At 49.5% G+C, this 15530-nt stretch overlaps 1 protein-coding gene across 1 annotated transcript in view; it reads right to left on the bottom strand.

Annotated features, from left to right (window-relative positions):
- Nucleotides 1–15530, bottom strand: part of LOC144157653 (choline transporter-like protein 1) — a 164344-nt gene that overhangs the window by 75907 nt on the left and 72907 nt on the right. The gene's annotated exons all lie outside the window — the stretch shown is intronic.

Raw genomic sequence — 15530 nt, 5'->3', positions numbered from 1 at the left:
AATCAGAAATCGACGGAGAAGGAAACCGGAAAATACCCGGGATGAGAGGGGGAAACAGGTATGGTACCGCGATCTCAATGCGCTTGCGCAAATAGTTGCGGCTTCGAATCTGTTTTCGGTTCCGTTTACGCGGTGGTCAGAAAATTTGAGTTCCGATTAACAAATTTTTTTACATTTTACTTAATACAAAACCAACCAACTGTGAAGCGTTCGTTCCGTTGAACCGATTTCTGTTTGTCGAGATTCCACTGTACAAGCTTCTTTTTGTTATACAGATATATTTTTTTATTCCGCAGCTGATCCATATGCGGTCGAGTTGGGTCATCTGAATTACTTTTACGTAACGCAGCAGAAAATCATTAGACGGTGGGAGATCAGTCTAGATTATAGCAAGCAATATTAGCGGCACACACTGCGACTGCACGGGACATACAGAGTCGAATGTGAACGAAATGCATGATTAAGCCAGCCATTCATAGGCGTAACTGATGCTTTATGAACTGCAATATATATCAGCCCAATAGTTCCTAAGCTATTTCATGGGAGCGCAGCCTTTTTGACGGATGTTGAGTGCTGTAATGTGTCGAACCAACCACGCTATCAAGATGGCGGACCAACAATTAACGAGAAGAATTATATCTATGGGGCACTGAATAAAACTTTTTTACTGAACTGGTCATTATTCGGCGCCATGATTTTCAATGGTTGCATTAGATCCACCTTCCTTCACCGAGACAAATATTTTGATCAAGGTCGAGAACTGGGCTAGTTGGTATACATTCCTGTTTTAGTAGCGAAAATTAAACGGGACGAGAGAGGAGTACACAACACGAGCGCTCGTGTTGTGTACTCCTCTCCGGTCCCGTTTAATTTGCGCTGGTAAAACATGAAAATATTTTGATACCCTACACGCCCTATCGGCATCACTTTGAATTTTAACCGGAAGTATGACTAGCCATGAATATATCACGATGATAAGGAGGACGCATTTCTTTATTTATTCCCCGCGATTTCCTTCATCGAGATTTTCCCTTGATATCCAGCAAGCCCCAGTGGCGTTACTGTGAATTTTAACTAAATCCATGGCTCACCACGACTATCTCATAACTACAAGCAGAAAGCATTTTTATATTTGCCCCACGTGATTCTTCTCAACGAGACATTTAATTTGATACCCTACACACCCTACCCTAACATTTTGGAATTTTAATCAAAATTGGATAACCATGACTCATGACTGTAAACAGGGCGCATTGTTCAACGTGATTCCCCTAATTGAAACCTTCAATTCTTTTCAATGGAAGGTTTCAATGCTTTAGCGGCCTCACGTTGAATTTTAACCCAAGCTATGAGTCACCATGACTATCTTATGATTACAACCACGAAATCTTTGTTTTATTTATCCCACGTAATTCCCCTAATCAAGGCCGTAAATTTCGAATTTTACTTCGAATTTTAACCCAATATAAGACTCGCCATGACCATCTCATGACTATAACGAGGAAGCATTTTTGTATTTGTCTCACGTGATTCCCCTCATCGGGATCATTGATTTGATACCCAGCACATGCTAGACACGGCATCAATTTGACTGTTAATCTAAACAATGACTAACCAAGACTATCTCATATTATAGCCATACCGCATTTTCGTCCCACTGTGATTTCTCTCATCGCAACCTTCAATTTAATGCCCCGCACACCATAGTAACGTAATTTTCAATTTTTCAGTTTTTCGTTTTCAATGCAATTCAAGCAATTTTGGATTTGTCCCACGTGATGCACCTCATCGAGACCTTTAACTTGATACGCCACGCGCCCTACGTTATGAAGTTGAATGTTAACCCAATCTATAACTACCCTATACAGTCAAACCCGGCTATAACGAACCCTGATAGAGCGAATTATGCTGTATATCGAACAAAAATAATTCAGTTACGAAAATACATGGGAAAAATATTCCTTATAACGAAGTTCACATCCGATATATCGAACTCTGCGCGCCTAGAATGGCCGCCGAAATGCATGGTCTCGGGGCGGCGATTGAGATGTGGATTGGCCGCGACCACGGAGCAAGAGTTTTGACTGAGACATTGCGCCTCTCGCGGAGTAACGTGACGCCCGACACTTTCCGTAAATGTTTCCGACGAGCGGGACTCACTACGGAACCCGCGCAGTCAGCGAGTCCGGACCAAGACAGCAGCATCAGTGAACTGCGGGAAGAGCTCCCCCACGTTGGCGATGATGTCTCGAGTGAAATCCGTCCGACGCTTATAATGAAGCGCTTTCGCAGTCGATGTGCTCCGCCAATGCTTCTTAGATTTTGGAGGACGCGGACTCGAACTGGTGCAAACAATGTTCCGTGTAGAGAATGCTATGCTAGTTGAAGCCGCCAAAACGAAAGTGAAAACAAAAATCACCGCTTTTTTCTTTGCAAAGTAGGCAGTTCCGGTGGGAAGTAGCTTTATTATTTGGAATAAATGGAATATTTTGGGTTCGGTAATGGCTACTTCACTGTGTTCGTTTCTGCATGTGGGGATGGTGAAGTTGGGGAGGGCGAAGGGGGGGGGGGGGGGGGGCTCCCGCGGATTGCGAACTTGTAACAATAAGTTCGTTATAGGCGGGTTCGGCTATATCGAACTATTGGATATATCGAACTAATCGCGGTGCATATTGCAATTCGCTATAAACGGGTTTGACTGTATTAGGTCATGATATAACCATAAAGCATTTTTGTCTCACGTGAATCCTCTCGTCTAGGCCTTGAATATAGTTTCCCACACGCCCTCGCAGTATCATTTTGAATTTTAACCCAATCTATGATTTCTTGTGACTGCCTGATGAATATACACAATAAGGGGCGGAGGCAAAAAGTTTATTAAAAAAACATTACGCCGTGTTCCCGTGGGCGGAACCCCGAGGAGGATGCGAAGCATCAGTGCGGGTTGGTTTGTGTGGCCGCAGCGTACCAGAACCGGCGACGACGGGGGTTGGAATCAGACTGAACGGCGCGCAGTGCGTGCGCACACCTGGTTTATGCGGCTGGTAGGAGGAGAATGGAGGAGAGACGCGCATGCGCAGTGAGTAGCGCGCAGCGCGTGTGCACACCTGGTTTATACGGCTGTAAGAAGTAGAGGGAAGCGTGCTCGTCTCGTGGCGGCCCAGGAAGACACCGACAACACTGTCGCTCCAGGAGCCATTAAAGGGTAAGACACCAGCGGGCGTTCAGCAAGCCGAGAATGCGCAGTGGGGGTGTGGACGGCGAGACAAGGGAGGGACATAGCCCCGACCTTGACATGCTTCGTATCTAAAACGGTGGGTGGCCTCCACAGTTCAGGAGGCCGCGCGCTGCCGCTGCTCGTGTGGCCCCCTGGATCAGTCTGAGCTGCTCCTACAGGTCCGAGCTGGTCAACGCGCATTTCCACTGCTCGGGGGTAGGGGAAGGTAAAGGAACAGAGTGTTGAGGGCACAGGAAGACGAGGTGGACAGTGGTGGCTGGAACTTGACAGTCCGCGCACTTGTACTCGAAGCGTGAGGGGGAGATGTGGGAGAGGATGGTGGAGTTATAGTATGTGCCAGTTTGTAGTCTGCGCCAGATTCGTGATTCTTCGACGGACAGGGTAGGGTGGGGCGGAGAATACGTACGGCGAGCGTGCCGGTAGCGTGTTAAGATGTAGGTGAAGCAGGGTTTAAGAGGATGGATAGTGGCCGTCATAGAGTCCGAGCCACCTGGGCCTATACGGAACACCCGGAAGTGAAGCTCGCGGGCCGCAGCATGTGCTGCTTCATTATCAGGGAGTGAGGCGTGTCCCGGAGTCCATATGATGGTTATTGTGGGTAGGTCTGGAATGGCCTTCAGGAGCTTGAGCACCGCCGGGGGTACTCTTCCACGGAGGTAATGTTGGCAGGCTTCTGAGAATCTGTGATTATGGTTAGGTGGGTGGTGGGTGAAAAGTGCGTGGTGGGTGTGTGGGTGACCGCCGCGAGGGCAATGCCGGTGGCTTCAGCAGCGGTTGAAGTGAGATGAAGGAAGGTAGCGGCGTTGAGAACGGTGCCCTCGTTGCCCATGACTGCTAGGGTCGAGCGGGGGTGTGATGGGGTTTGGGCGATGTCGCTATAGCGAGCATCCGGGGCTCAGGAGTACTTCCGTTGAAGGTGCTTCAGACTGGCTTTGCGTCGGCCGGGGTTGTATAAAGGATGCATTTGACGTGAAATTGGTGCCACCTTGATGTTGGTCCGGATTTTCGGAGGGAGGGGGTGAAGCTCGTTATTAGGGTTCGGCGTGGGGTGACCTAGTGCCCTGAGGACAGCTCGGCCGGTAGGAGTGAGGGCAGGCATGCCAATTGACTTGTCTGTTGCGCTTCAAGGAGTTCATAGAGGGTGTTATGCAGCCCTAGTTGAAGCAATTTCTGTGAGGCGGAGAAAGCTGGAAGGCCTAGAGTGATCTTGTAAGCCCAGCGAATGAGTGCATCCAGCTTGCTCTGTTCTTGAGGTTTGAGACAGACGTAGGGGGTGCCGTATGTGAGGCGGCTGAGAAGTAGGGCGTGGGCGAGATGGCAAGTGTCCTGTTTCCTCAGGCCATGTTGGTGTCTGCAGATTCGCCGGATGAGATGGATAAGTTGCGATATCGTGCCCTGCATATCAGGCAAGAATGCTGCTGCAGACCCATTTGCGTGAAACGGCACGTAGAGAGTTCGCAGAGTTTTCACTTTCGGCACCAGTGCATCTTTAATAGTAACTTGAGGATTTGGTGTGGTGCTCGAGGGTCGACCACGTGTTCTGGCGCGGAGTACCAAGAGAGCGGACTTTTTGGGAGCAAAAGTTAGGCCACGAGGTGGGAGATACTGGATGGTAAGGTCGATAGCATCTTGTTGGTAGCCTTGCGAGCCTTTGTTTGTCCAAAGTGTCATATGGTCCGCGTAAAAGACGTGGCGTAATTCCGGTACGGTGGAACGTTGTTTAGGTAGTTCAACGAGGGCGAGATTGAATAGCAAGGGGGAAATGACCGACCCTTGGGGAGTTCCTTTGGCTGGTGTTTTGAAAGTAGAGTGCTTTTATGGCCCAAGGCGGATAGTTGCAGTTCGGTCAGTAAGAAAGGCGCGCGTAGTCAAAGGTTCGAGGACCGCATTGCGTGTGAAGGAGCCCTTGTAATATGGCGTCGTGCTTCACGTTGTCAAATGCCCCCTGGTCGTCTAGGGTGAGGATGGTGCTGGGGTAATTCTTGCTAAGGTTGTCGATAATTTGCTCTTTTAGTTGGATGAACAAGTCTTGAGTAGACAGGTGATTTCTGAATGCAAACATGGTATGGGGAAAGAGATCTTACTTTTCGAGGAAGGAAGTAAGCCGGGAATGCACCATGTGTTCGAAACGTTTTCCCAGGCACGATGTTAGAGAAATGGGTCGCAGATGGTGGGGGTAACAGGCTTGTGCGGTTTGGGAATTAGGGTTATGTCTGCGTGACGCCATTGAGGGGGCAAGCTGCCTGCTTCCCAGTGGTTGTTGAAAAGAGTGAGAAGGGATTCTTGGGCTTTATCAACGAGGTTTCGAATGAGCTTGTTGGTAATGCCCGCCCTACCCGGGGTGGTATTGCGAGCGAGGCGTCCCAGGGCTTGTTGGAGTTCAACGTGGGTGAACGGGGCATCAAGTGCTTCGTTTGGCGGACCCGTGTAGCTTTGTGAAACCAATTTTTCGGGTGGTGTGCAATTGAGGTATCACGATTTGAATTAGGTAATGGTCACTTCCGAGGGTGTCTGAAGTCCTTTGCCAAGTCAAATGCCCTACATTGGCTGCGAATGTGAGGTCTGGAGAGGTGTCGCGTGATACACTGTTCCCCAGTCTGGTTGAAGTGGCCAGGTCATTGTAATGAACGAGAGCGTGATGCTGGGTGGCGTAAAAGAGGGCTGTTCCCTTTTTTGTAGCCTGGGAGTATCCCCAAGAGTAGTGCGGGGCGTTAAAATCGGCGAGCAGAGAGAAATAATTTTGATGCCGCTTGGCGTCGTCCACAAGGGTGTCGATTGCTTGCAGAGGAATGAGAGGTGCTCTGTATACATTTAGAACAAAACGCTGGGTTCGTTTCGCCAAATTAGAAGAATTTCCACAACTGTGTGGGCGAAGGGGGAGGTTAGGCTATGTTTTCGGAAGGTGAGGTGTTGGGCCACTTGTATTGCAGTGCGGTGTAAGGGGTCTTTGGTGTAGGCCGTGTGCCCACGAATTCCAGGGGCAGGCATGTCGGTTTTTTAGTGGGCGACGATATCGGGAGGGGTAGGGTGATGCAAAATCCCAATTGAGCTTTTTTGGTATTTAAGGATCGGCAATTCCATTATTAGATTGTCAGGGCCGGGGAGTTAGACATCGTCGTTGGGAGGGCAGTGGCTAGGGCAATAGGATCGTGCGTATTGGATGGTTGGAGTTTGGCTTTCTTGGATTGTGAGATGTGAACGGAAGAGCTGGTAAGAGAGCCTTCTCAATGTTTGTGATGCGGGCAGTAAGCACCTCGCTCATCTTCTGAATAGAAGTCAGGGATGTTGTGATGGTCGACTGGAAGTCGCCGATGGCCTTTTCCAGGCATTGGTTAATGAGGGGGATTATTCGTGTTGGTATGTTCTCTTCAAGGATGGCCGCAGCATGCTCGGCTTGTAAAGTCTGTGGTGGGAGAGTTGTGGGTGGGTTGGCGCATAAGGAGGGGCTATGAATAGCAGCTACAGCTGCCGCCAAAGAATTGAGGCGTTCGCTGATGGCAGCTTGTTGTTGCTGGATGTTTCGAAGGGCTTCATGAAGTTTGGGACAGAGGGAGATTTGTTGAGGTGTTTCTGATGGGCTGGTTGATATGGGTGGGAGGAGGGAGAAGTCATGAGCAACGGGAGTTTATTGAGAAGTTGTCGGGGAGGTAGTGAGTATTTGTGGGAGAGGGGGGAAGTCGTGAGCAGTGTAGTTTGCGCTACGATGTTGGACTAGCTCACCTTGCTGAGGCCGGGTGCGGGGCTGGTGAGCGTCTTGTATTGGCGGGTGTTCTGGCGGGCAGTCTTCGTCGTTTCAGATGGAGGCGATGAGATGACCCGTTTCGGGCCGAGTCTGAGCAGGACGCATTTCCGGCAATCCTTGCTGGCGGTGGCATGCGCTTGTTGGCATAGTCTGCACGTAGGTTGACAGTTATGCTAGAGGGATGGGTTGGCGACGTGGCAGCGGGGCACTTCGGTGAGTCCGGGTGGGGGCAGATGTCTTGCCGATGTCCGACGTCACCACAGAGTTGACAAACCTGGGCGATGTGGCGGTAGGTTAGGCGGTGGTGAAGTGCACTACCCACTCGAACGTAGTTGGGAAGCCGATGGCCGTTAAACGTCAGGAGGGCAGACGTGGTGCGACCCATGAGCCGAGCGTGCAGGAGGAGCGGACGGTTGGCTTCCAGAAGTTCTTGTAGGCCGTCCTGGGTGATGTCCTCTTTCAGACCGTGGATCACGCCACGGCAGGTGTTGGGCGGAGGTTTCATGTACGGTGCAAGGTCGTAGTTGGCACTGCCGAGGTTATTCGCCATTATTTTGCTTAGCAGAGTTGCTATCTGGGCATTGGCTGTACTTGTCACCAAGAGGTTGAAATCCTGTTGAACTTCCACAATGACTTTGTTGATAAACTGCGTTCTCGACATGGCACTTGCTCCAGCAAGACTTGCAGCAAGCGTGCGGGAGCCCAGACAGCTATATTGGGACCGGATCGTGGTAGATAAATGATTATGTAGTGGTTGACCGTGAGGCGTGGCAGCGCAGTTACGCACGTCGCTGTAGTTGTTTTTGTGCCTGCCGGTGGATAGCGATGTGGCTGCTTGGCGTCAGGCAATTTGTGTCGGGCAGCGAGCACCGTTTCCTTAGGATTATCGTGGGGAATGGTGCGTCTACCTAGCTCGTCGAATTCCATGTTGACGGTGGTTGGTGCTGGCTGAGGGGATGTCGACGGTTCACCGTGGCCCGGCGCTGTAGCGGTGGATGTCATGGCAGGGACGACGGTGTCGCTAGGCCTGGAGACTAGGCTTAGCGCGGGCGGCGAGATGGGGGACCATTACGTGGGCTGCAACTCTGTCATTTCGAGTCTGTGGGCTCAGTCGGCTGTCTACGTATTCCAGAAGACGTACCGGAACTGTTTGTAGTGTCAGTATGGTGGTCAATGTTGAAGGTCCGTTCTTGGAGGCAGAGAACATCAGTTCGAATTTCCCCCCAATATATCTCTTAATGTGGTCATTATTCTATCTAAACGGGCGTCGCCAACTCAATTCAGTTGACAGTTCATATGAAACAGACGAGGGGACAGCCGCCGCCCCCTTTTCTCGGCACTAACCTCTTCCTTTTTGACCCTAGCATTTCAAACCATTAACAAAAGCAGGCCAACAACCGGAAAGCAAACCCCACTGCGTGCAAAAAATTTTTCACCACCCTCTCCCACCTTCATCGAGGATCCATCAAGAGGAAAAGGTGAGATATCCCTTTTTTATGACCTCACCAGTCTATACCATTCACACGCCCAGCCGCTAAATCAGACATCGGAATCATTAAACTCACATACCGAATTGTTTCTGTGTCTGCACTTGTGACGCCCGGTGGTGTAGTCCCGAGCTATCACATCAGGATGAATAGGTTCCGCTGTCGCACCCTTCGAAAGACGCTCCTTTCTGTTTTCTGCCTTCCGACGCACGGCCGGGCTGGAGGGGTGTCGTCCGCCGCTCTAGCCCGGCCGTGGCTGACGCTGTGGCGTTGGTGACGCCGCCCCCGCAAATTCCAGGTAACGGCTTGTGGAATCTCTGGTTTCACTCTTTGCAGAGCCACATGTGTAAATTGAAGTGACATCGAATGGGCAATGGTTGTAGTTGTCGTTTACGGCTTTGTTTTCCAACCACCTTCACCGCGTGAATTGGAGCCAATTTTTTTATATCTGACAAACTGTTCTGACAAACTGTCGCACGGTATTCGACATTTTTATAGGACGTGTTTTTGAAATGTTTCCGAACAAAATGTATATTTCGAATTTTTTCTTCTTTGAGTGGTTGCTAACACCACCCTTTTTCTATCATTTTCTCAAGATTTACAAAGATTTCATATTTTTTCGCAACTATGATGCATGAATACATCTCAACAACTGGTGTTGTTGAAAAGGGCGCTAAATCATCTGCATTTTAAGTGCTGCAATTAGTGCCCAACCTATATGTTTAGCAGAAAAAAATATTTTCTGAGACCCCTAAAAATGAGTCAGTTTTTAGGGGTTTAAAATTCGTAATGGGTTTGGGCTTAATTGATTGTGGGGTTTAACACGCCAACGCAACGCAGGCGATGAGGCGCGCCGTAGTGCAGGGCTCCGGATTAATTTTGACCGCCTGGGAATCTTTAACGTGCGCCGAAATCTCGTGCACACGGGCGTTTTTGCTTTTCGCCTCCATAAAAAAAGTGGCCGCCTCTGGGAATCGAACCCGCGCCCTCGTGCTCAGCAGCGCAACACTTTAGCCACTGAGCCACCGCGGCGGGTAAATGCGTAATGGGAAATGCGATGGTAAATGCATACGAAAAAAAAAAGAAATCAACTGACAACAGTGAAAGAAAACCTATCTCTTAAAAAATTTAATTTACATTCGTCTCTTCCGCGGGCATGCTTGGATTTTGAGGAAAGCGCGAACTGCCGTGTTCTGTAGGTGTTGCTTAAATAAGCAACAGCTTATAAGATTTTTAAATTAAATAATTTAAAAATCAAGGTTCAATACCACCGGTTTTTTTTCCTACACAAAGTGCGTTAATTACAGGAATTCTATTTTCACTGAATAATATATGCCTGCCAGTATGCACGCATTGTCGATGTGTTGCCATTGAAAAACTATTTTGATAAACGTGCTCATTCTTCGAACGTCCGCTTCTCCGTCTTCTTACCCGTCGTGTTGTTCCAACTGACAAGCTTCTTGTACCGCCTGTCCAAGTTGCGCCATTTATTTTCCATTTGGGAAGGCGTGATACATCCTGGGAAAACGTGGTTAACTGTTTCCGCTAGGGCCTCCCACAGGTGACGTTTCGTGAGCATTCTTTTAGGCGGGTTGTTTCTGATATACTTGTCCGGGTCAATCAAAAAAATGTGTTTTGTTTTGGCCTCATTGAAGAGCTCTTCATTCGCATACTCCGACGCCGTCCTCTCAGGGGCAGCCGGCGCCGTTTCGACGCGCACACCATCTACAAAATAAACGAAAAGTTTCATTCCTTTCACGCGGACAACAGACACACTCGCTTAGAATCACCTAATAGACCCACCATGTCTATCAAAGTCAAACCGCAAATGAAGTTTAGGCGTATATCATCTATCTCCTTACTTTCCAGACAAAAAAAAAACCAAGACGGGTATTGCAATGAGAAAAATGAATATAAATGCGCCCAAAAGATAATTTTTACGTCAAATAGATCAACCTAAAACCATCAAATTATAAAGAAATTTAAATTGACTTGAGCAAACCTCTAGCGTGTTATCTTGGCAGGAACGAGACCTGAGAGGAGGAGCATGATACGTGAGCGGGAAAATTTACGCCCACCTCCCCTCGCGGGAACCCTGGTGTGATGCGACGCTGAGGGGTTCAAGCGCAAGCGGAGAGCAACCGTCGACCGAAAGGGCGCCGGAGAGCGGCACACGGGTTATATGCGCAGCGCGCCCGAAGGAGAGGAGACCGCGGAGAGAGAGAGTACTGCACATGCGCAGCACCGCGCGCAGCGCCGCCCACCGGCGGAGTGAGAGCGCGCTGGGCCGCACACCCACAGATGTTGAGAGAGAGTGTTCGCTCTCACCTGGGCACGCACCGGCGCCAGTGCGTCTGCCGCGGCTATAACGCAACACAATGCAACACAATCAACTTTAATCCAATCCAATCCAAGCCAAGCCAAGCCAAGCCAAGCCAATCCAATCGAATCCAATCCAATGCCCTTCGCGAGAGAGTGTTCGCTATCGGAGAAGAGAGGGGGTGAGCGGAGGAGAGTGCGGACGCCGACGACAACGGACGCACGCAGGAAGGACAGGGCCGCCGACAAGAGATGCTCTCAGCGTCGCATCTAAAAGAAGGGAGGTATTTCCTTGGCAGGGGCACCACTCGACTGTCGTCTTTCGTCGACATTTAAAACAAAAGGAGCAGATACGCGGCCATTTTTTACGGTGTGGGCTTTCTACTTGGCGTAACGAGAAGGTCTCCTGCTGCGTGGGCATGTGAACGGTTCCAACTGGTCGTAACCATCTCCAGCTTCGACACGAAAGATTCGCTCCTCACTAAATACTCGGCTCTCGTGTCCATCAGTGTCACAACATCATGGGCATATCTCGGTTACTATACTTTTGAGGCGGTTCTCTTCTATTGTCGGCCGCGTCGAAGCGTTGTATCACTGCTTGTGGGCGTTAACGATGCGGAACGTGAAACCTATCTAGTGCAACCTTTCGTTTCTGCCAGGTAGCGCGGGCAACCGCAGGCGACAGTTTCCTGCCGCTGATGTAGTATTTCATTTGCTATCGCAAAAACCAAGCATCAGTAATTTTTTTGATAAAGTAACACTGCAAATATTACGCATGTAGTGAAGTTTTGCGTTACATTTGCCTAAGGACTTGTTCAAGGTTGCGACATGGCTTTATGCCCACTTTAGGCTCATGCCCACTTTAGGCTCAGCAATTTGATAAAATCTTCCTGGCCGTCACAGGCGATGGGGCTTACGCCTCCAAGGATTCGATGTTACCATCGTCTGAAAGTCCGACAGGCGCCATTTGGACGCCGACTGCCTATATACGGCTTTCCCGGTACACTCACCCCCAAAAAGAATCTGAAGAAGACGGCTAATGTTTTGGGATCGTTACAAAGAACGAACTAGCTGCAAAGCAGCGCGGCGACCCCGAAGTGTGCGTCATGATCAACCACCTGAAAGACGTATCATCGCCCTCCAAGAGCGTTCAGTCGATGGTTACCTGCATTCTGCCATAACTACTCTGTCCTCGAGAAGAATGCATCGACCCCGCCACACGAACAACTTATACTCTCCTCTTCACTGCAGAGTTTCGGACTCGTCTTTCGGACTCGTCTTTCGGACACCTTGGCACAGCACGCACACTGAAAGATTAGGAAGGAATACTACTGGCGCCGCCTTACATTCGATCTTGCCCATTACGCGCGGAAATGACGTGACTGCCAAAAAACACCGCCGGCGGATTAGAATTGAAAAAAAAAACATGAGAAAAAACACCGCCAAGAGATTAGAAAGACCTTGTATAGGCCCCTTCCCCTCGTAAGGGGTCAAGAAGGGGACTGTTGTATCCCCATGCTACACACTGCGCACAGAGAAACCGACGCTCTTCCCAAGGGGACTCACAAGAAGTTGCAACTTCATCCACCAAGTCAAGCTCCGACATAGATTCCTTTAGTACTGAATGCAAATCTCGAAATGACTTTAACTGCAGAAATACGCAACATCAACACGGATTACCGAAGAACAACAGCATACCACCCCAAAGGAGCTGTCTACCCGACAGCCTGATTAAGATTGTCGTGCATGTGCTGTCTAAGAACGTCGACGTTGAACATAAGACTTGTGAATAAATTCTCCCTTTCGTCACGTTTACGCACAATACAACTAGCTATCAACGAAGCCACGAACAGATGCCCATAGCTGAACGTGCGCAAGTGCTTGGGAGGTTATCTAGCCATTCTACGAAGCGTTTTTCCCCGGCTATCTTATCTACAAATTTTTATATACCAAGCGGTGCTGCCACGTTGAGCCCTTCACACTCCATTCACGGACCGCAGAATGGCTTTCCTTCCAAAGCGAGTGCAAGACGTCCACGCTGCAGCAGTACGGATCACCGAAGAAAAACGGCGTACACCGTTCCCAAACGAGCGACATCAATGAACACCTAAACAAAAGAACCGAGCATATGCGGCCTATGTACGCCCACTCATATTGTTCGACGTTGGCCAAATTCTCCTCATTGCACGTTCGTGTGCAATATAGCTATCAAGGAAACTACGCAGATGTCTGCGTTCGGGCTTGTCTGCGGAAGAGAGCCGACCACGATGCTTGACGGCACGCGGCCACACGTAAAAGTCAACGACCTCAAAGCGTACGTCCAAGCGTGCCTACAACGCGGGAACGGATCCCGCCAGCTGGCCCAGGTTAGCTCAACGGACGAGCAACTCGTAAATTCTGGACGCTGTAACCTCGCTCGACGAGACGCCAAGCATCATTCTAGTGAACTTGAAAGTTTTAATCCCAACCCAGTGACGCGGTTTCAACGACAGGTCACTGCGCCGGTATTTCAGACCATACAATATTCAACGTGTTGGCCGACTAGTCTAAATTGTTCCCGACGGTTAGCGCGGGACACCCCGACATCGCATGCGGCCTGACATCATCCGCATGTTTCGCCTGACAACATCCGCACGTTTCGCCTGAAACCTTACCACGCGAGATGACATACTTTTTAATATTTTGAGTGCCGTTTTATTTTGGCACCTGGGCAATGCACTCATGAGAACATAATGCTGCGAAACACGCCGTGTTATTCGTTTACTTATGTTTTGTAATGAGCACCTGCAGCACTTCGCAATCTTGTTTTGTGCTTTAGGCGAAGCATGCGTTTCAAACCTCGCACGAAGGGGTACCGGCGGTCTTGCTTGATGGGGAAAAGGGTTGGTCTGTGGTCCCTATCCTAGAAAGTTCATCTTTAATTGAACACGTTTACCGCCCTGTTTAACGTTGCCAGCACTGGAGGCAGCACTCTGACGTTCCTTCATTCACGGGTGACTGCCGTCGTCTAGTTTCTTCTGCCGAGCAGGATCGGCCTGACCCACTCTGGAAGCAGTCAGCATTGTTCGCAGTGCTGAAAATTTACACGCCGTCAAACTCAATCTAACTAAACCTGATCTTACGAATTTCCCGATCTAACGAACAAATACGGATTCACCCGCAGATGCCCATACAGGTAAAAGATTTCATGAACTTGAACTAACGAACTAGATTTAGGACCATTCAAGATTTTACGAAGTATTTGGGGAAACAGGCACATTATAAAAAAGGAGCGACGGCGAAAGTATTTCGTCAGAACACCCCGAAGATTACTGCGTTACATCAGAATAAAATCGAGGCATATACAGTAACGCATCTTTATAACGAAGTCGGCGGGACGGCGACAAACTTCGTTAAAAGCGGTGTTTTTTTTATGAGCGACCACTAGAGAAAAGCTAAAACAGTTGGGCTTTAATTTCACCGCAAATGCGAGGAATCAAAGCACAATGTATTCAGTGAAGCAAAACATTATTTAGTTGAAAAAAAGGCAGGGAATATAGGATGGAGGAGCTTAGCCTCAGCAGTGATGTCGAAATTGGCAGCAGGGCGGCGCGAAGGTGACATCAGGGTCCTTAAGTCCTTAAGTAAGGACTCTGCTGACATGAAGGCGAGCGAGAGCAGGGACTCTCAGCCTGAACGCATCGCACACTGGAGAGCGAATGAGGAGGGGAAGCCAGTGACCACTTTATAGGGGTGGTGCAGGCGTCACGGAACGCTACGATAGTTTCGCGCTGGAAAGCGCGGCAAAATTTGTGGCTCGAGGCTGAGGTTGTGTTTGTTGAGATCAGATAACGATTATCCGCTCATTGTGGTTACACAACGCAATCATGAAAAGTGACCGAATTTGCACGAGGGGCTTTGCGTGATCACTGGGCAATCTTTTCTCGAGGTGTGCAGCCGTGACGTTTGCAAAACAATAATTATTCGGCGCCCCGTTGTCGACGACACTGCTACCTCGACGGTTCGAGTGCCCGTACAAAATTCAATGGCCCTGCCAGGCATAGATATGGGCCGTTTGTTTAAAGTCGGATGGCGCGAATTGAGCATGACCGGCTCAAGAAAATCGCCGGAGAAACACCAGCTTCCGTTGACTCGCCATTTTGACAGCGCGGCTCGCCGCTGGGTCGCTGCCAACTGGCCACACCTCCGCTCGCCACTTCGCTATAAGCGGGTACAGCTCTTCGTGCGCTTCGAATAATGCGGCCTAAAATGCATGCGCTTGGGTTGTGCCCAGAAAAAAATTTTGAATAAAGCGATATTTCCAGTAAAGAGATTTTGCTATAACGAGGGAATAGTGTAGTTTTGTTTTTACTATGCTCTACGAGACAAACTCGCTAGTCCCAGTTTCAATCAGTGGTACTACTAACACTGCTGAGGCTCCTGTGGCCGCTCCAGGCCGGGTGATGGACGCTATTGCTTGCTTAGGCGCGTTGCCGGGGCTCGTGAAGGAACCGAGCACGCGTTGAACGCGCTTGTGCGCTACGAAAAGTATCTCCGCCGTATGCAAACGAATCCCACGCAGGCGAAAATCCCAGGTTTTTTTTGCCAGGAGGAAATAAATTTGTTCCACCAGAACCCGTAGTGTTATATTATTATATTTGCCGTGGACTTTTAGCGCATTGCTAAATCATCGGCCGGCGACTGCCGCGGCAGCCACAATTACGATGTCGTGGTACACACAACAAACACACAAATGTTTGTTGTG

Source organism: Haemaphysalis longicornis, unplaced genomic scaffold (assembly GCF_048455015.1).
Source record: "Haemaphysalis longicornis isolate Haplotype H1 unplaced genomic scaffold, Haemaphysalis longicornis Haplotype H1 scaffold_10, whole genome shotgun sequence".
In the NCBI taxonomy this organism is placed as follows: domain Eukaryota; kingdom Metazoa; phylum Arthropoda; class Arachnida; order Ixodida; family Ixodidae; genus Haemaphysalis; species Haemaphysalis longicornis.
Note: the sequence above shows the minus strand (reverse complement) of the source record. Positions and strands in the feature narration are given on the sequence as shown.